The following is a 20,827-nucleotide window of genomic DNA, read 5'->3' as shown; positions in this document are numbered from 1 at the left end:
AGTTATTATTCAGTCCTCGACAATCTGAAATATTTCATAACATATTCATTTTAAATTATGTTTTGTTCAGACAGCATTCCTTTTATTTTTGATAAAAGCGAAAAGCCTACGGCACCCGGTATTCCCAGCCGGTCACCCACCCATTTGTTGCCCATGATTACCATGGTTGTGCCTGGAGTCTCTTTTTTTGTTACGGTTTTGGATTTTCTTGGACATTCTTTCCTTCACTGCTTAAATGTGTTCGATCTATTCTATTCTACTTGTATCAAAGTTAGACATTTATCACAGGTGTCGCTGCTAGATAACCAACATTGGTTTTTTCGCGTCACCCTTCACCATGAAATGCCTTTATTTATGTTTTCTCTAATTTTTGTTCGCATTACGTGTATGTTTCATTTTGGTGAAAAATAAACGACTGACTGACTGACTGACATGCAAGTACTAACAGAGCCCGACGTTGCTTAACTTACGAGATCTAGTGTATTCAACGTGGTATGGTCGTAGGCGATATCGACGAGACATATTCGGTTATTTATATTTAGGCAACGCCTAATGAGAGAGAAGCGAAGCGCAACTGTTTCGTTTGTGGAGTCACAAACAATGAAACTCAGGCAGTCGCTGTTTCGCTCAGTGGCTTACCGCCGACATTTTCTACCAGTGTCAAATTTTGTTATTATTGATTACATGCGTTAATTTATTGATTGCATGTTTTTCCTCATAGGTATTTTATCTCTGGTGTATGGCTTAACGCAAGCATCGAGTCGCTGATATAACTCGCTTGTTTGTTATTGAGGCCTGACGTGTTATTGACAAAGCTTTTTGATAAGCGGATGCCCATTGTATTGCACATAACCCAGATAGTTCGACAGTATATATGAAAGTTGCTCTTCTTATAAGCTTGTTTTTTTTTATATGTGCTCAAAGCTAGGTTACGTGCACTCACACAGTATCAAAAGTTATATATAAACTCTCACAAGCGCGTGGCACTTCGGTGATCGCCCGTAACTTGGCGAGAGTTTAATTTTTCGATTAAGTCCGGTTCAATAAAAATGTATCAACGTTAATAGTCAGTCAGTCTAACTAAATTTAATGAGATATCTCTTAGGGATGCAAATGAAGGCTTTGAACCTGCGCTAAATTACTGAATTGACGTAGATCTCACTATGTAATACTAGATATAGGTAGATTTCAAGCTATGGTGAAACTCGTGCTCAACCGTGTGGCGCATCGTGCTAAGTGTCAGATATACGCTCGTTACCACACCTCTGATTACTCTGCGTGGGTTCGAATTCCATTAAGGGATAGTTTTCAGAACCCTTCGTCGTCGTAAGGTAGTCCATGTTACCGCAGGTAAATTACGGCTTCCGCTACCATTAGGTGCTTGCTTCCGAAATGAAATAACCGGGCGATTGGCCGTGATCCGTCATATGATTAATTAAGTCGTCTTATCTCGATTTCCCATATCCTAACTCACTCCATAGTAGCACCGATTATTCTGCCATATATAGTATACCTATTAAGACGCATTCGAAATATCGATGACGGGTCTCAGTGACTATTCGTAAAGTTGCGTTTCGCCCCTGTTAGTTATTATTCAGTCCTCGACAATCTGAAATATTTCATAACATATTCATTTTAAATTATGTTTTGTTCAGACAGCATTCCTTTTATTTTTGATAAAAGCGAAAAGCCTACGGCACCCGGTATTCCCAGCCGGTCACCCATGCAAGTACTAACCGAGCCCGACGTTGCTTAACTTACGAGATCTAGTGTATTCAACGTGGTATGGTCGTAGGCGATATCGACGAGACATATTCGGTTATTTATATTTAGGCAACGCCTAATGAGAGAGAAGCGAAGCGCAACTGTTTCGTTTGTAGAGTCACAAACAATGAAACTCAGGCAGTCGCTGTTTCGCTCAGTGGCTTACCGCCGACATTTTCTACCAGTGTCAAATTTTGTTATTATTGATTACATGCGTTAATTTATTGATTGCATGTTTTTCCTCATAGGTATTTTATCTCTGGTGTATGGCTTAACGCAAGCATCGAGTCGCTGATATAACTCGCTTGTTTGTTACTGAGGCCTGACGTGTTATTGACAAAGCTTTTTGATGAGCGGATGCCCATTGTATAGCACATAACCCAGATAGTTCGACAGTATATATGAAAGTTGCCCTTCTTATAAGCTTGTTTTTTATTATATGTGCTCAAAGCTAGGTTACGTGCACTCACACAGTATCAAAAGTTATATATAAACTCTCACAAGCGCGTGGCACTTCGGTGATCGCCCGTAACTTGGCGAGAGTTTAATTTTTCGATTAAGTCCGGTTCAATAAAATGTATCAACGTTAATAGTCAGTCAGTCTAACTAAATTTAATGAGATATCTACTAGGGATGCAAAATGAAGGCTTTGAACCTGCGCTAAAGTACTGAATTGACGTAGATCTCACTATGTAATACTAGATATAGGTAGATTTCAAGCTATGGTAAAACTCGTGCTCAACCGTGTGGCGCATCGTGCTAAGTGTCAGATATACGCTCGTTACCACACCTCTGATTACTCTGCGTGGGTTCGAATTCCATTAAGGGGTAGTTTTCAGAACCCTTCGTCGTCGTAAGGTAGTCCATGTTACCGCAGGTAAGTTACGGCTTCCGCTACCATTAAGTGCTTGCTTCCGAAATGAAATAACTGGCCTTGACTGATAACCGGGCGATTGGCCGTGATCAGTCATATGATTAATTAAGTCGTCTTATCTCGATTTCCCATATCCTAACTCACTCCATAGTAGCACCGATTATTCTGCCATATATAGTAGGCCTATACATATTAAGACGCATTCGAAATATCGATGACGGGTCTCAGTGACTATTCGTAAAGTTGCGTTTCGCCCCTGTTAGTTATTATTCAGTCCTCGACAATCTGAAATATTTCATAACATATTCATTTTAAATTATGTTTTGTTCAGACAGCATTCCTTTTATTTTTGATAAAAGCGAAAAGCCTACGGCACCCGGTATTCCCAGCCGGTCACCCATGCAAGTACTAACCGAGCCCGACGTTGCTTAACTTACGAGATCTAGTGTATTCAACGTGGTATGGTCGTAGGCGATATCGACGAGACATATTCGGTTATTTATATTTAGGCAACGCCTAATGAGAGAGAAGCGAAGCGCAACTGTTTCGTTTGTAGAGTCACAAACAATGAAACTCAGGCAGTCGCTGTTTCGCTCAGTGGCTTACCGCCGACATTTTCTACCAGTGTCAAATTTTGTTATTATTGATTACATGCGTTAATTTATTGATTGCATGTTTTTCCTCATAGGTATTTTATCTCTGGTGTATGGCTTAACGCAAGCATCGAGTCGCTGATATAACTCGCTTGTTTGTTATTGAGGCCTGACGAGTTATTGACAAAGTTTTTTGATAAGCGGATGCCCATTGTATTGCACATAACCCAGATAGTTCGACAGTATATATGAAAGTTGCCCTTCTTATAAGCTTGTTTTTTATTATATGTGCTCAAAGCTAGGTTACGTGCACTCACACAGTATCAAAAGTTATATATAAACTCTCACAAGCGCGTGGCACTTCGGTGATCGCCCGTAACTTGGCGAGAGTTTAATTTTTCGATTAAGTCCGGTTCAATAAAAATGTATCAACGTTAATAGTCAGTCAGTCTAACTAAATTTAATGAGATATCTACTAGGGATGCAAAATGAAGGCTTTGAACCTGCGCTAAAGTACTGAATTGACGTAGATCTCACTATGTAATACTAGATATAGGTAGATTTCAAGCTATGGTAAAACTCGTGCTCAACCGTGTGGCGCATCGTGCTAAGTGTCAGATATACGCTCGTACCACACCTCTGATTACTCTGCGTGGGTTCGAATTCCATTAAGGGATAGTTTTCAGAACCCTTCGTCGTCGTAAGGTAGTCCATGTTACCGCAGGTAAGTTACGGCTTCCGCTACCATTAAGTGCTTGCTTCCGAAATGAAATAACTGGCCTTGACTGATAACCGGGCGATTGGCCGTGATCCGTCATATGATTAATTAAGTCGTCTTATCTCGATTTCCCATATCCTAACTCACTCCATAGTAGCACCGATTATTCTGCCATATATAGTAGGTTATACCTATTAAGACGCATTCGAAATATCGATGACGGGTCTCAGTGACTATTCGTAAAGTTGCGTTTCGCCCCTGTTAGGTATTATTCAGTCCTCGACAATCTGAAATATTTTATAACATATTCATTTTAAATTATGTTTTGTTCAGACAGCATTCCTTTTATTTTTGATAAAAGCGAAAAGCCTACGGCACCCGGTATTCCCAGCCGGTCACCCATGCAAGTACTAACCGAGCCCGACGTTGCTTAACTTCCGAGATCGGGTGTATTCAACGTGGTATGGTCGTAGGCGATATCGACGAGACATATTCGGTTATTTATATTTAGGCAACGCCTAATGAGAGAGAAGCGAAGCGCAACTGTTTCGTTTGTAGAGTCACAAACAATGAAACTCAGGCAGTCGCTGTTTCGCTCAGTGGCTTACCGCCGACATTTTCTACCAGTGTCAAATTTTGTTATTATTGATTACATGCGTTAATTTATTGATTGCATGTTTTTCCTCATAGGTATTTTATCTCTGGTGTATGGCTTAACGCAAGCATCGAGTCGCTGATATAACTCGCTTGTTTGTTATTGAGGCCTGACGTGTTATTGACAAAGCTTTTTGATAAGCGGATGCCCATTGTATTGCACATAACCCAGATAGTTCGACAGTATATATGAAAGTTGCCCTTCTTATAAGCTTGTTTTTTTTTATATGTGCTCAAAGCTAGGTTACGTGCACTCACACAGTATCAAAAGTTATATATAAACTCTCACAAGCGCGTGGCACTTCGGTGATCGCCCGTAACTTGGCGAGAGTTTAATTTTTCGATTAAGTCCGGTTCAATAAAAATGTATCAACGTTAATAGTCAGTCAGTCTAACTAAATTTAATGAGATATCTCCTAGGGATGCAAATGAAGGCTTTGAACCTGCGCTAAATTACTGAATTGACGTAGATCTCACTATGTAATACTAGATATAGGTAGATTTCAAGCTATGGTAAAACTCGTGCTCAACTGTGTGGCGCATCGTGCTAAGTGTCAGATATACGCTCGTTACCACACCTCTGATTACTCTGCGTGGGTTCGAATTCCATTAAGGGATAGTTTTCAGAACCCTTCGTCGTCGTAAGGTAGTCCATGTTACCGCAGGTAAATTACGGCTTCCGCTACCATTAGGTGCTTGCTTCCGAAATGAAATAACCGGGCGATTGGCCGTGATCCGTCATATGATTAATTAAGTCGTCTTATCTCGATTTCCCATATCCTAACTCACTCCATAGTAGCACCGATTATTCTGCCATATATAGTATACCTATTAAGACGCATTCGAAATATCGATGACGGGTCTCAGTGACTATTCGTAAAGTTGCGTTTCGCCCCTGTTAGTTATTATTCAGTCCTCGACAATCTGAAATATTTCATAACATATTCATTTTAAATTATGTTTTGTTCAGACAGCATTCCTTTTATTTTTGATAAAAGCGAAAAGCCTACGGCACCCGGTATTCCCAGCCGGTCACCCATGCAAGTACTAACCGAGCCCGACGTTGCTTAACTTACGAGATCTAGTGTATTCAACGTGGTATGGTCGTAGGCGATATCGACGAGACATATTCGGTTATTTATATTTAGGCAACGCCTAATGAGAGAGAAGCGAAGCGCAACTGTTTCGTTTGTAGAGTCACAAACAATGAAACTCAGGCAGTCGCTGTTTCGCTCAGTGGCTTACCGCCGACATTTTCTACCAGTGTCAAATTTTGTTATTATTGATTACATGCGTTAATTTATTGATTGCATGTTTTTCCTCATAGGTATTTTATCTCTGGTGTATGGCTTAACGCAAGCATCGAGTCGCTGATATAACTCGCTTGTTTGTTATTGAGGCCTGACGAGTTATTGACAAAGTTTTTTGATAAGCGGATGCCCATTGTATTGCACATAACCCAGATAGTTCGACAGTATATATGAAAGTTGCCCTTCTTATAAGCTTGTTTTTTATTATATGTGCTCAAAGCTAGGTTACGTGCACTCACACAGTATCAAAAGTTATATATAAACTCTCACAAGCGCGTGGCACTTCGGTGATCGCCCGTAACTTGGCGAGAGTTTAATTTTTCGATTAAGTCCGGTTCAATAAAAATGTATCAACGTTAATAGTCAGTCAGTCTAACTAAATTTAATGAGATATCTACTAGGGATGCAAAATGAAGGCTTTGAACCTGCGCTAAAGTACTGAATTGACGTAGATCTCACTATGTAATACTAGATATAGGTAGATTTCAAGCTATGGTAAAACTCGTGCTCAACCGTGTGGCGCATCGTGCTAAGTGTCAGATATACGCTCGTACCACACCTCTGATTACTCTGCGTGGGTTCGAATTCTATTAAGGGATAGTTTTCAGAACCCTTCGTCGTCGTAAGGTAGTCCATGTTACCGCAGGTAAGTTACGGCTTCCGCTACCATTAAGTGCTTGCTTCCGAAATGAAATAACTGGCCTTGACTGATAACCGGGCGATTGGCCGTGATCCGTCATATGATTAATTAAGTCGTCTTATCTCGATTTCCCATATCCTAACTCACTCCATAGTAGCACCGATTATTCTGCCATATATAGTAGGCCTATACCTATTAAGACGCATTCGAAATATCGATGACGGGTCTCAGTGACTATTCGTAAAGTTGCGTTTCGCCCCTGTTAGTTATTATTCAGTCCTCGACAATCTGAAATATTTCATAACATATTCATTTTAAATTATGTTTTGTTCAGACAGCATTCCTTTTATTTTTGATAAAAGCGAAAAGCCTACGGCACCCGGTATTCCCAGCCGGTCACCCATGCAAGTACTAACCGAGCCCGACGTTGCTTAACTTACGAGATCTAGTGTATTCAACGTGGTATGGTCGTAGGCGATATCGACGAGACATATTCGGTTATTTATATTTAGGCAACGCCTAATGAGAGAGAAGCGAAGCGCAACTGTTTCGTTTGTGGAGTCACAAACAATGAAACTCAGGCAGTCGCTGTTTCGCTCAGTGGCTTACCGCCGACATTTTCTACCAGTGTCAAATTTTGTTATTATTGATTACATGCGTTAATTTATTGATTGCATGTTTTTCCTCATAGGTATTTTATCTCTGGTGTATGGCTTAACGCAAGCATCGAGTCGCTGATATAACTCGCTTGTTTGTTATTGAGGCCTGACGTGTTATTGACAAAGCTTTTTGATAAGCGGATGCCCATTGTATTGCACATAACCCAGATAGTTCGACAGTATATATGAAAGTTGCCCTTCTTATAAGCTTGTTTTTTTTTATATGTGCTCAAAGCTAGGTTACGTGCACTCACACAGTATCAAAAGTTATATATAAACTCTCACAAGCGCGTGGCACTTCGGTGATCGCCCGTAACTTGGCGAGAGTTTAATTTTTCGATTAAGTCCGGTTCAATAAAAATGTATCAACGTTAATAGTTAGTCAGTCCAATGACATTAAACAACATGATGCGCAACTCCGGCCTTTTTGGCCGAAGATCGTATCCGATAGCACGCTCCAATGCACATACTTGGCGAAACGAAAACGAGCGGATGTGTGCTGCTTTTAAGGCATAGCACGAATGGTGTTCGTGTCTGCTTTGACAGTTGTTGTCGATTTTAATGATATTTCGGAAAGTTGAGGTAAAAAGAAATCGGAAAAAGGTAAGGTAAATACTATTGTTGTATATCACACCCGGGCGTCGCACTGTTAAGTACACGTGGGAAAGCCAGCCTTTGTCAAATACTACGAAGTTATTAATTCAGTACGGTAAGTAGTTGCCCATTCGCCGAAATTGCATATTTACTTACCCCTTATGGTTTCAAATAGTTCATGCACCTCCATTTAGATTTTTTTTAATCAGTGAGGATATATACTCATTGCTCATTGTAACATACTATTGCGCATTCACTTTTATTTGCGTATTGAATCAAAGTGTTAACATTTCACTCATGACGGTCTATATTGTATAGTCTGATCTCTCAAGTATTTGGAGCCATGAATGCCTGTAATTTTCTGACCAAACCCTTTTATTAGTTGGTTTATATACCAAATTCAGTAAAACATTTTTTACATAAATCATGGGATATTGGATTTATTAGCTTTTCCATTCTAAATCATATAGACTGCTTTATTTATTCTTAACGAAAATTAATAAATCTCCTCTCTTTCTTCAGATGTGAAAGTTGTGGACAAACCTGTCTAAGCATTGTGAGACCCCTGCAGCACAAGAGGCAATAGCAAATATAGTAAGTAGCCTTTATCAATCCAGAAATTAAGCCGACGTAATGCAAAGTTTCAACTATTCGTCTAATCTCAATTTCCTATTATTTATTCACAGGACACTATAGCAGAAGAGGAGATATCAAAAGTCTGGCGACATATCAGTGACAGTGTGATTCCAAGAAATATAATTAGAGTACTCCATAAATGTTTGCAATAGAAAAACGACCTATGGGGGCATGCAAAGACATTTGACTCCGGTAGAGTTGTGTATGGCCCCCACGTCGTGCAGGTCTTGAAGAAAATAACTAAAAATTCCAAAGCGTAAGATTGCATAGGCGGTCTTATTTGTAAAAAGGCACAAAACACGCCAGACATACTTAAAACAGCTTTGTAAAATTAGGATAACGGGTAACTCACTGCACCTGTGTTATATTTGGTTCATCAACTTTTGGTAGTACTATAGAAGAAATTCGGGAAGGGGTATAATCATCATTCATGATAAAATACTGTAATATATATTTTGGACAACTTCAATCTAGACCAGAGATGTCAAACTCGCGGCCCCAGAGAACTTCCAGTGCGGCCCTCGAACGCTAACGCTAATTATAATAGTATTTTGGAAGTTTTTTTTTATCTAAATGTAATAGATTTTTCAAACCTTTTAAAGTGAAATATGTTTATATATTAATATAATTATACAACGACTTAGTTACTAAAAATCAATATCAATAATAATTCAAGCAATCCTATGCCACGCAATGTGGTACGAAATGTCTTGTCGAAAAAATCTGTCATTTTATTTTTTACTGATCTATACATGAAATGATAAAAGTAACTTTTTTGCATTACTGGAATTAATTAAACATTCGCAAAGATCAAGATTAACCCATGATCATGTGACCTCTTTAGTTAGAGTTGGTACTATAAAATCATTTCAGCCTGGCCTTAGTATGCTGGTGACACAAAAAAGATGCCAAACGTCAGGACAAATGTAATTAAAAAAAACATTGAGTATATACTGTAGTATTTTTGTTAATTTTAGGTTCATATATTTAGATAAAGTCATTTTTAGTGTATGTATTATTCTTTCCTTATCCAAAGCTTGTTCAAAATTGATTTTGATGGTTGTACATAGAATTTTATTATTTGTTTATAAATAATACAGTAACTTGCAAATGTTGCAATAATAGTGGAATGCAAATATTAATATGTAATTGCATTTCAAATTGAAGAAAATAATGAAAACTTAATCCAGCTGTTTAGTTGCATCACAATATATGTCACAAACTAAAACTATCTTAAAAATATCTTTCAAGTATACATTATCAAAAACTGTTTGCGGCCCTTTTTACAATTTCCAAAATGCAATGCGGCTCTCGAAAACACATGAGTTTGACACCACTGATCAATTCTAGACGACTCAAACATTGCTTTGGGAAATAATATCACTTCAATTAAATTGAAAAAAATCTCGCTATATTAAATACAAAATCGTTGCTATCATAAAGGTAAACCAATTCAGCCACTCGAAATATATTGGCTTTCACAAAGCAATGGAGGCAAAATTGAGAGTTCATGAGCTATGAATATTTGTTATTTTCTTTGTCTTGAACTTTTCATACTCCAAAGCCCCTATTAATTTTTATCAATTTTAATTACCATGGGATAGTCATACATATCTTTAACTTGTATTTTCTGTCATGATGTATTATCTCAATGTGTCAAACTATTAATTAGTGTGCATATTTTGCTTCCAGATGACATAAATGTATTGTCTTGTTTATTACCTCAGCTTAGAGTATTGACAAGAAAAAGGTGCCAGTAAATTAGGTAAAAAATTTTGTTTAGGTAAAATTTTGCCAGTAAATTAGGTAAAACTCTTTGTTTTAATCAGAATTCACGATAAATAGGAATTATAAACAGCCAACAATCAATGAGAATTATATGCAAAATCCCTCAGAATAAATTTGTCTAAAATCGGAGGAATGAAAAACATATAGGTAGTTTCCATCCACACAAGCATTTCAAGAAGACTTGCTCGATCCAAACTAAATGAGCATCATCAGGTGATCGGTAAGGCTGCAAGTTGAATACAGCTCTGCAACCTCCTGCATAGATGATAATATTAATTAGTGGGCTATGAGCTAAATTCTTAAATTTAAACAAACCGAATGTACCAGCAATGTTACCTACGATTAACTGAATATGTAATATGTCTAATAAATTCACCTAAGTTCGATAGGTGCAAACTTTGTGTTATGAAATTGTATCACAGCACCGTTAAGAAAAGTAAAAACAGTTTTGTATGACACCCTCTATAAATGAAATTTCAATCATTAAGCGCAAACATTAAAATTACTAACTTTGAACTTTGTCATTATCTGCAAAATGTTCCACACAAATCTTTCCGCTATCGCGTTTGTAATCTTCTCTGATAAAAAAAAACGTCTATGATGTCCAGAACTGCTCTTTACAGCTTGTCTGCCATCCCAGCTTTCCAAGTGATCAAAACGTCTTAGATATAGAGATTATTTTCTTTCGTTACAAGCGCAAAAAGACAGGTACTACACGTAAAAAAGACGCCGAGTAGCAAAAGCGAGCGGAAAACGGTCACGAAAGGCGACGATAAATATGTGCATTGGAGCGTATCATGAAATACAATCTTTCGCCTGTAGTCTTATGGAGTGACGTCAGAGTTGCCTATCATGTTGTTTAATGTCATTGGTCAGTCTAACTAAATTTAATGAGATATCTCCTAGGGATACAAATGAAGGCTTTGAACCTGCGCTAAATTACTGAATTGACGTAGATCTCACTATGTAATACTAGATATAGGTAGATTTCAAGCTATGGTAAAACTCGTGCTCAACCGTGTGGCGCATCGTGCTAAGTGTCAGATATACGCTCGTTACCACACCTCTGATTACTCTGCGTGGGTTCGAATTCCATTAAGGGATAGTTTTCAGAACCCTTCGTCGTCGTAAGGTAGTCCATGTTACCGCAGGTAAGTTACGGCTTCCGCTACCATTAAGTGCTTGCTTCCGAAATGAAATACCTGGCCTTGACTGATAACCGGGCGATTGGCCGTGATCCGTCATATGATTAATTAAGTCGTCTTATCTCGATTTCCCATATCCTAACTCACTCCATAGTAGCACCGATTATTCTGCCATATATAGTAGGCCTATACCTATTAAGACGCATTCGAAATATCGATGACGGGTCTCAGTGACTATTCGTAAAGTTGCGTTTCGCCCCTGTTAGTTATTATTCAGTCCTCGACAATCTGAAATATTTTATAACATATTCATTTTAAATTTTGTTTTGTTCAGACAGCATTCCTTTTATTTTTGATAAAAGCGAAAAGCCTACGGCACCCGGTATTCCCAGCCGGTCACCCATGCAAGTACTAACCGAGCCCGACGTTGCTTAACTTCCGAGATCGAACGAGATCGGGTGTATTCAACGTGGTATGGTCGTAGGCGATATCGACGAGACATATTCGGTTATTTATATTTAGGCAACGCTTAATGAGAGAGAAGCGAAGCGCAACTGTTTCGTTTGTAGAGTCACAAACAATGAAACTCAGGCAGTCGCTGTTTCGCTCAGTGGCTTACCGCCGACATTTTCTACCAGTGTCAAATTTTGTTATTATTGATTACATGCGTTAATTTATTGATTGCATGTTTTTCCTCATAGGTATTTTATCTCTGGTGTATGGCTTAACGCAAGCATCGAGTCGCTGATATAACTCGCTTGTTTGTTATTGAGGCCTGACGTGTTATTGACAAAGCTTTTTGATAAGCGGATGCCCATTGTATTGCACATAACCCAGATAGTTCGACAGTATATATGAAAGTTGCCCTTCTTATAAGCTTTTTTTTTTTATACGTGCTCAAAGCTAGGTTACGTGCACTCACACAGTATCAAAAGTTATATATAAACTCTCACAAGCGCGTGGCACTTCGGTGATCGCCCGTAACTTGGCGAGAGTTTAATTTTTCGATTAAGTCCGGTTCAATAAAAATGTATCAACGTTAATAGTCAGTCAGTCTAACTAAATTTAATGAGATATCTACTAGGGATGCAAAATGAAGGCTTTGAACCTGCGCTAAAGTACTGAATTGACGTAGATCTCACTATGTAATACTAGATATAGGTAGATTTCAAGCTATGGTAAAACTCGTGCTCAACCGTGTGGCGCATCGTGCTAAGTGTCAGATATACGCTCGTACCACACCTCTGATTACTCTGCGTGGGTTCGAATTCTATTAAGGGATAGTTTTCAGAACCCTTCGTCGTCGTAAGGTAGTCCATGTTACCGCAGGTAAGTTACGGCTTCCGCTACCATTAAGTGCTTGCTTCCGAAATGAAATAACTGGCCTTGACTGATAACCGGGCGATTGGCCGTGATCCGTCATATGATTAATTAAGTCGTCTTATCTCGATTTCCCATATCCTAACTCACTCCATAGTAGCACCGATTATTCTGCCATATATAGTAGGCCTATACCTATTAAGACGCATTCGAAATATCGATGACGGGTCTCAGTGACTATTCGTAAAGTTGCGTTTCGCCCCTGTTAGTTATTATTCAGTCCTCGACAATCTGAAATATTTTATAACATATTCATTTTAAATTATGTTTTTTTCAGACAGCATTCCTTTTATTTTTGATAAAAGCGAAAAGCCTACGGCACCCGGTATTCCCAGCCGGTCACCCATGCAAGTACTAACCGAGCCCGACGTTGCTTAACTTCCGAGATCGGGTGTATTCAACGTGGTATGGTCGTAGGCGATATCGTCGAGACATATTCGGTTATTTATATTTAGGCAACGCCTAATGAGAGAGAAGCGAAGCGCAACTGTTTCGTTTGTAGAGTCACAAACAATGAAACTCAGGCAGTCGCTGTTTCGCTCAGTGGCTTACCGCCGACATTTTCTACCAGTGTCAAATTTTGTTATTATTGATTACATGCGTTAATTTATTGATTGCATGTTTTTCCTCATAGGTATTTTATCTCTGGTGTATGGCTTAACGCAAGCATCGAGTCGCTGATATAACTCGCTTGTTTGTTATTGAGGCCTGACGTGTTATTGACAAAGCTTTTTGATAAGCGGATGCCCATTGTATTGCACATAACCCAGATAGTTCGACAGTATATATGAAAGTTGCCCTTCTTATAAGCTTGTTTTTTTTTATATGTGCTCAAAGCTAGGTTACGTGCACTCACACAGTATCAAAAGTTATATATAAACTCTCACAAGCGCGTGGCACTTCGGTGATCGCCCGTAACTTGGCGAGAGTTTATTTTTCGATTAAGTCCGGTTCAATAAAAATGTATCAACGTTAATAGTCAGTCAGTCTAACTAAATTTAATGAGATATCTCCTAGGGATGCAAATGAAGGCTTTGAACCTGCGCTAAATTACTGAATTGACGTAGATCTCACTATGTAATACTAGATATAGGTAGATTTCAAGCTATGGTAAAACTCGTGCTCAACCGTGTGGCGCATCGTGCTAAGTGTCAGATATACGCTCGTTACCACACCTCTGATTACTCTGCGTGGGTTCGAATTCCATTAAGGGATAGTTTTCAGAACCCTTCGTCGTCGTAAGGTAGTCCATGTTACCGCAGGTAAATTACGGCTTCCGCTACCATTAGGTGCTTGCTTCCGAAATGAAATAACCGGGCGATTGGCCGTGATCCGTCATATGATTAATTAAGTCGTCTTATCTCGATTTCCCATATCCTAACTCACTCCATAGTAGCACCGATTATTCTGCCATATATAGTATACCTATTAAGACGCATTCGAAATATCGATGACGGGTCGATATCGGTGTCTGTTTTTAAAATTTCGAAAATTTTGAAAAGCGGTACGGAGCACTTGGCTTTATCAAGGGTTTGTCCTGGCGCCCCTTGATTCACCAAAACAGAGTTTGTTTAGGGTTAAAAGCCCCGCTCTGCTCGCTTTCCGTGAGAGGCCCCTCTCTGCGCGTTTTTTAAGGGGCCTCTCGACAAGGGAGAGTGCAACGGTTTTCGGACCCGAGCACCAGGCCCTCGGCCGAAGAAGTATAACTGCTTTAAGGACGTAATAATTCAGTTTATCTGCCGAAAGCCTAAGTAACTTGAAGATTGGAATCTGATTTACTTGGACTATTAACTCATTGGATTACTAACACTTGGACATATACATTGGGATTTATCGGACCTGAAGATGGCATACGCTGCAGCTCTATCCAAAGGACAGGCGCCCGAACCAACATCGAGGGAAAGGACACTACTTGTAGAAACCTCCAAAGAGCTGACGTTCCCTCAAATCTACGAAATATTTCGGAAGTCACCACAAACGGCAATATACGCCAAAGATATAGGATGCTTGTGGGAGTCGTCGCAAAACAAATGGATTTTATCTTTCAAGCCCCTGGTTGACGGGACGGACAATCGCCGAGAGACCCTCCTGGACAAAACTGACGGCCGTTTGGTCTATGGAGACGTCACCATCACCCTCTTCTTGCCTTCTCCACCGCCAGTCAGGATTTCCGTCCGCGGAATCGCGTACGAGACATCCCGGGAAGCAGCGATTGCAGCTATGAAACGCACCGGATGTGGAGAAATAACCAAGGCTGTGCGACTTTGGCACAAAGGTACTGATGTCCACAATGGGCACACGGCTTTCATCATCAAGAATTTTAAGATCGATAAACTACCTCCATTCGTTACCATCGGTGGCATGAGGTGCAGGACGTTCCTGCCAAAAGAACTTTATGTACCACGCTGTAACAACTGTTTTGAAAGTGGGCACACAACGGCGTCTTGTGTGAACGAGGTTCGATGTCGTGCCTGCAAACAACCAGGTCACCTACAGAGACATTGCACCAGTGGGAAACCAAATCAACCAATAGAAGAGGAGATAAGAACGAATCGAAGGTCAAAACCAATTGGAACAGACGCTTTGACATCTATGTCTGTAGTTCCAGCGGTATTTAATCAAACAATTTACCACAAAATTGATGATGACGTCTCGATAGGGCTGGACACAGCTACCTCCTTCAAACCAAGAGGTTTCAGTTCTGTTAAAGCGCCAACAACCCAACATAAAAATATTGTCACAGAGGTACAAATACACAACGAAGACGCCGAAGTAAATAAAGCTAAATCTGAACCCAGGAAACCTGTTCCATTTGAAATTACAGAAATAATATCACCGATAATTGAAGCTTTGCCCAGAAATAACAGCCAAGGAATCACTTTGGACTCGCAAGAACCAGAAATTCAGCTTGCCCAAAACGTGCCTCCAACACAATGGGGAGAGGATAGGACGTTCTTATGTACGCCGCCTTCCCAGCCTAACACAGATAATGTTTTCGAAGCCAGAGAAATTGAAGACGGAGGTCCAATGGCATACTTATTTGCCCCAAGGTCACAGCAAACTTCTCGGAAGAAGGCTATTGCCAACAAGAATGTGACTCTGTTAAAATCGTCGAACCCAGTAGCTGCTCTAAACCGACCAAGGAGTCACAGCGACCTGAGAGGGAGACCGGATTCACCATCACAAAAAAGAATGAATACCAGTCCAGAAAAACCCGACTCCAGCGAAAGGAAAAAAAACAAACCGGTTAAAAAAGCAGTCAACACCGAAAAGAAATAAACTTACTAGATGCGGTTGTGCTCCATCAACGTAAACGGATTTAGTATACACAGGGCAGAAATAGAAACTCTTATCAAAAACTACAAACCGGATATCTTACTCATACAGGAAATGCACAAAATTAATATAGTTCCAATAGAGTCATGGTCCAAAAATCTCCATTACAAATTATATCACAATACGCTATCTCATAACAGGTCGGACATCAAATTCTTTAAATCGGGTACTGGTATCCTAGTTCACGAAAAAACTGAAATACTGTTATCAACTATGAAATCATAACTGAAAACAGGGTTGATCTGCTACGTATAAAACTCGACGAAACACCTTTGAACATCGTGAACGTTTATGTCCCATCAGGAAGACAAGGTGCTCAAACCACCTTTTTTCGAGATTTATCGGAAAAATTGACTGAAAAGTTGCAATGTATGCAGCATCTTGTGATGTGCGGTGATTTTAACTCTATATTGGACAAAAAGGATGCTTATTTTGTAAAGGAATTTACTCTCTCCAAAGCCGAAAAAATTTTTGACGCCTTCCTTACGGAACATGATATTATCGACCCATTTAGATATAGATACCCGGATAAAAAATTGTTTACTATGAAAATCCATAAACAATCTCGACGTATTGATCGAATCCATCACTCAAGAAACTTGGATCCAATAGTCAAAAAATTTCAATATTATCCAAATCTCGTTTCGGACCACATGCTATTCTCATTCCTTGAAATTGGGGAGTACACACAACCTCGGTGGGGAAAAGGTGCATGGCGGAACAACGTGTCGCATTACGCCGACGATATTTATATTGAAATCATAACCCATAAGTTTGAAGAGTGCCTTGATTTCATGGGCCACTTCGTTACAGCCCAACAGTGGTGGGACTACTTTAAACACCAAATTAAAAGTGAGACAATCAACTTCTCGATATATAAAGCAAAATATAAAAGGGACCAAAAACTTCAAATTGAACAAGAATTAGCGGAGCTGATTAGAAACGGAAATGATTCGGACACCAATAAAATTTATGAATTAAAATCAAAATTACAGGCCATACAGAAACAAAAAGTTGCTTTTACCAAAACAATAGCTCATATCGAAGCCACTGAGGAGGAAGAAAAACCATCCCGCTTCTTCTATGATAAAATCAGATACAGAAAAAACAAATGCACTCTACGAAAGCTTGTCCTCCCCAATGGGGAAACTACAACAGACAAAGAAACCATCTTAAAAACAACTCATGAATTTTATAGCGACCTCTGGGGAATGAAATCAAACACAGATGAAATACAACAGCGACACCTAGTTGACCTAATGAGTGAACCTAAAATCATACATGAAGTTTCCGAAAATCTGGACCTACCTATAACTGAAGAGGAAATTTATAATACTATCAAACAAATGGACAATTATAAATCACCTGGTTTTGACGGTCTAGCAAAAGAGTTTTACATCACTTTTTGGCCTTTAATAAAATTACAGTTCACCCAATTGATGAATAATATCTTGATATCCGGACAAATACCGAACAGTTGGCGCTACGCAAGGATTATTCTGTGTCATAAAAAAGGGGAAAGGACGATGCTAAAAAACTGGCGTCCAATTGCGAACCTTAACGTCGATTACAAAATCATGACAAAAATTCTGTCCAACCGCCTTAAAATCGCTTTGGACGGGGTAATCTCAAGTACTCAAAAATCGACTTTACCCGGAAGATCAATACAGGATATTCATAACAATCTGGATAGCGTAATTCGTTACTCTCACGAAAAAAATATTCCGTCATGCATCATGACAGTCGACCAACTCAAGGCATTCGATACGGTTGACCACCAGTTTCTTTTCAATCTACTGGAAACGGTGGGAGTGACCGAAAAAACAACCAATCTGATAAAAGGCCTATACTCCAATATCGTAAGCATCGTTGATGTTAATGGTGCATTCACCGAGGAAATCCGGATCCTGCGTGGGATACGACAAGGATGCCCCCTCAGCATGCTCCTTTATACGTTGAATGCGGAACCGCTGGCCAGGCTTGTTCTCGCAAATAAACGTATCAAGGGAGTTATGCTGGGGAGGAAGGAAGAAAAATTAGAACAATATGCTGACGACGCCACTTTTATAACATGCTCCCCTTTTTCACTGGAACACATTTTCAATGAATTATGGAGATACTCAGAAGCAACAGGACAGAGGGTGAACCCGGATAAAACTGAGATTTTGTGCATTACATACCCAGCTGAAACTTCATTAAACTTAACGCAATACAAAAGATTTGGGAAAAATAAAATAAAAATTCTGGGAGTTTACTTCGGTCGAGGATCTATTGAAACTACATGGACGGAAAAGTGTGCAGATGTCAGGCAAATCCTTAACTGCACTAAACCAAGAATGCTGTCCTGGAGGGGTAGAATGACTGTTCTGAACTCCCTGGCCCTCTCGTTGATTAATTACAGTGCTAGAGTTCACATCATTCCTTTGTCATTCATCCATCAGCTACAATCCGACCTTTTTAGGTACCTCTGGTTTCCGGAAACTATTGAGGTGGTGTCCAGAAAAAAATTGCTACACCACATTTCAAATGGAGGCATCAATATGCTTGACGTCAAACTGAAGGCACAAGCATGCTTGGTATACAAGATCAGCCAGCTATGTGCCATATCATCCCCGACCGAATTCTGGCACCATGAAGCCCTGTTTTCATTAGGATCAAGAATAATGTCACTCAACAAATCACTGTATTCCAACTCTAGGCCTCACTCAATCAAAGTTAATCTCCACTGGCGACATCTACTTAATATTATTCATGTATTAGATTTCACTCCGGACGAATGGACCACAACATCCTTAAAGATAATATATAACAGGCTAAAATTAAAGACATACGATCAACCAAAATCAGACCTAACACGGGACTGGTATGCGATACATCTCTTGGACCGAAATTTGAAACATCATTTTACTAACATCGAGCGTCAAACATCATATCTAATTGTCATGGATGGATTTTTGTTTGGCCATAGGAAATGGCGGTATGGAATGATTCGTCGAGATGTAAACAAGCGTCCAATGAAACTCAATTGCAAACTCTGTGCAAATAACCAGGATAAAACAAGTCACATTTTTCTCGAATGTCCGGAGTACCAGAATCTACATGAAGAACTAAGATTAACAATGGAAAGGGTCTGTGGCATGCAGCTGGATATATCCCTACAATCAATTTTTGAAAACTCATACACAGGGGTAAATAGTTTGGCAATCCTAAAAATGTACAACATATTCAAGTTGGAAATCATCTCACTCAAACATAATCTGGACAGGGATAACCGATACATAAATCCAGAAGATTCATCTATACTTCTCGAAACCGTCTTCCGTAAATTCAAAACCTGGATGTACATAATCAAGGATCGATATGGATCAACAGACTTCTACAATTTGTCGAACGAGTGGGAGAATGCATTAGATGGGATCATACAGGATGCACGACCTTAATTGGCTGAGAAGTAAGACGCACAATCTGGAACTTTCTAATCAGTCACCACAAATGGTAGCCAACATCAGTCGTATTAGCCAACCAGGCCTGACCTACACCAATCGCGGGATAGTATATAAATGGTTTTGACGACTATCCATATCCATATCATCCGACCAGTAAACGTAGCAGGGAGGACACAACATCTACAGACTCGTCAACATCCAAAACTACCAACAAGAGAGCAGTAGGCAAAAAGAAAAAATAACAGTGAGTGCCTCAACCTAGGTTTCGACCGCGAACCATCAAAATTCCCTTCTCGTCTTTTCATTTCGGGCATGATATGTTACAATTTGGCCTTTGAACAAATTTCCCCAATCAAACGCCCAGTTGATGGCGTTAAATCTCAACTACGGTAATACCATCTAACAAGTAACGGAAGTGATGAAAGGAATTCTACCACAACACATGGTATACAAAATGGTGATCTCTATTACAAAGAGAATTGATCCATAAACTTCCGTCGGCACAGTCTGGGTATGAAGGCATTTGGGCTGGATTCCAGACTTGTCGTCCTGATCCGTGAAAACTAAAAAAAAAAAAAAAAAAAAAAAAAAAATTGACGACTATCCATGTACTACTACTACGGATGACCGATACGTCCGAAAATTACTGGTTTTGGTTTTTATAAAACATAAGCAATACCATCTCGAATTGCGGATATGATGTTAGGAAGCTTACCATACTAGTTTGGTAAAGACGATCCCTTTATCAAGGGATAATGAGTCTAATACTTCCGTTGGCATTACTGGGCATGAAGGCATTGGGCTGGATTCCAGTAATGTCATCCTGATCCGTTTGAAAAAAAAAAAAAAAAAAAAAAAAAAAAGTGACTATTCGTAAAGTTGCGTTTCGCCCCTGTTAGTTATTATTCAGTCCTCGACAATCTGAAATATTTTATAACATATTCATTTTAAATTATGTTTTGTTCAGACAGCATTCCTTTTATTTTTGATAAAAGCGAAAAGCCTACGGCACCCGGTATTCCCAGCCGGTCACCCATGCAAGTACTAACCGAGCCTGACGTTGCTTAACTTACGAGATCGGGTGTATTCAACGTGGTATGGTCGTAGGCGATATCGACGAGACATATTCGGTTATTTATATTTAGGCAACGCCTAATGAGAAAGAAGCGAAGCGCAACTGTTTCGTTTGTAGAGTCACAAACAATGAAACTCAGGCAGTCGCTGTTTCGCTCAGTGACTTACCGCCGACATTTTCTACCAGTGTCAAATTTTGTTATTATTGATTACATG

At 39.5% G+C, this 20,827-nt stretch overlaps 1 non-coding gene and 7 pseudogenes across 1 annotated transcript; all 8 read right to left on the bottom strand.

The window, feature by feature from the left end:
• Window positions 1–1,688: 1,688 nt before the first annotated feature.
• LOC144430192 (5S ribosomal RNA) lies at window positions 1,689–1,797 on the bottom strand (annotated as a pseudogene).
• A 1,205-nt stretch (window positions 1,798–3,002) lies between these two features.
• Window positions 3,003–3,111, bottom strand: LOC144430190 (5S ribosomal RNA; annotated as a pseudogene).
• Window positions 3,112–4,315: 1,204 nt separating this feature from the next.
• LOC144430124 (5S ribosomal RNA) lies at window positions 4,316–4,424 on the bottom strand (annotated as a pseudogene).
• Window positions 4,425–5,606: 1,182 nt separating this feature from the next.
• LOC144430189 (5S ribosomal RNA) lies at window positions 5,607–5,715 on the bottom strand (annotated as a pseudogene).
• A 1,205-nt stretch (window positions 5,716–6,920) lies between these two features.
• LOC144430188 (5S ribosomal RNA) lies at window positions 6,921–7,029 on the bottom strand (annotated as a pseudogene).
• Window positions 7,030–11,742: 4,713 nt separating this feature from the next.
• On the bottom strand, window positions 11,743–11,861 carry LOC144430032 (5S ribosomal RNA). Its single transcript, XR_013479278.1, has one exon. It is a non-coding gene; the product is annotated as a 5S ribosomal RNA (ribosomal RNA).
• A 1,204-nt stretch (window positions 11,862–13,065) lies between these two features.
• Window positions 13,066–13,174, bottom strand: LOC144430123 (5S ribosomal RNA; annotated as a pseudogene).
• A 7,363-nt stretch (window positions 13,175–20,537) lies between these two features.
• LOC144430202 (5S ribosomal RNA) lies at window positions 20,538–20,646 on the bottom strand (annotated as a pseudogene).
• Between the last annotated feature and the right edge of the window lie 181 nt (window positions 20,647–20,827).

Source organism: Styela clava, chromosome 11 (assembly GCF_964204865.1).
Source record: "Styela clava chromosome 11, kaStyClav1.hap1.2, whole genome shotgun sequence".
NCBI lineage: Eukaryota > Metazoa > Chordata > Ascidiacea > Stolidobranchia > Styelidae > Styela > Styela clava.
This window is presented reverse-complemented; position numbering and strand designations above follow the sequence as displayed.